General features: G+C 35.8%; 2 long non-coding RNA genes across 2 annotated transcripts in view; both read left to right on the top strand.

Moving 5' to 3' along the window:
• The window catches only part of LOC111673649 (uncharacterized), a 4,702-nt gene that overhangs the window by 639 nt on the left and 3,228 nt on the right, over positions 1 to 835 (top strand). The gene's annotated exons all lie outside the window — the stretch shown is intronic.
• Positions 5 to 749, top strand: LOC111673650 (uncharacterized). Its single transcript, XR_002762115.2, has 3 exons — positions 5 to 95; positions 200 to 304; positions 391 to 749. It is a non-coding gene; the product is annotated as an uncharacterized LOC111673650 (long non-coding RNA).

The raw sequence follows: 835 nt of genomic DNA, 5'->3' as shown, positions 1-835 counted from the left end.
TGAGGGAACATACACCTGTGAACTGAGTGATGCTGATGAGACACTGACGACCAACACCTTTCTCAGGATGGAGGAGAGTCGAGGAGAGACTTTAGGTGAGGAACTGTTATTATCTGTGTGACCTGCAACAATCTAAACACAAAACAGCATCATGAGCATCGAGGGACAGTTCAAGTAACTGACTCTTTTTCTATTTCAGGGAATTCAATCAATGTTCCAGGTATCATACTTAGGGTGATTGGAGGCATTGTGGTGATAGTAATCGTAGCACTTGGTCTGGTACTGTACTGTAGAAGAAGACAAGGTAAAATAATATCCTGTTTACACTTCTTAATTCATTTCTTGTTTCTTGTTTGTATTGATGATGTTGTTTTTTTCAAAACATCTCAGGTTAACGAAAAAACAACAACAAAGAGCATGAAGAGCGAGCGTGAGTAAATCTTTTATATTTCAAATGCACTGTTGTGTGAATTAAAGTTATATCCAAATTTCTACTGTTGCATCTAATTTACAACTCCCCAGCCGTTTTCTAGAGGATGTTTAATTTGATTAATAATCAATTAAACCTCTTCCCTTGAAATCTAGTTTGAAATGAACCGCTGTCTCAGCTAAAAAGATGATCTCATTCAAAGTGTCAGTGTCAGAAGACTGGAAACAGAGTTTAACAAAATCCATGATATGAAAACATGAAGCTCACTTAATGAAATGAGGATAAAACATGAAATCAAATATAGGAGTCATGATCGCTGTGATGGTTTATTTTAGAAGTTGATCTTCACACTGAAGAATTGTTTTGATTTGACCTTTTTATATGTTTCTGATGCTGAATTCTGTT

Source organism: Seriola lalandi, unplaced genomic scaffold, assembly GCF_002814215.2.
Source record: "Seriola lalandi dorsalis isolate HSWRI2012SDOR001 ecotype SW California unplaced genomic scaffold, Sedor1 jcf7180002054923, whole genome shotgun sequence".
NCBI classification, from domain to species: domain Eukaryota; kingdom Metazoa; phylum Chordata; class Actinopteri; order Carangiformes; family Carangidae; genus Seriola; species Seriola lalandi.
The sequence above is the reverse complement of the archived record's forward strand: the minus strand, read 5'-3'. Positions and strand labels throughout refer to the sequence as shown.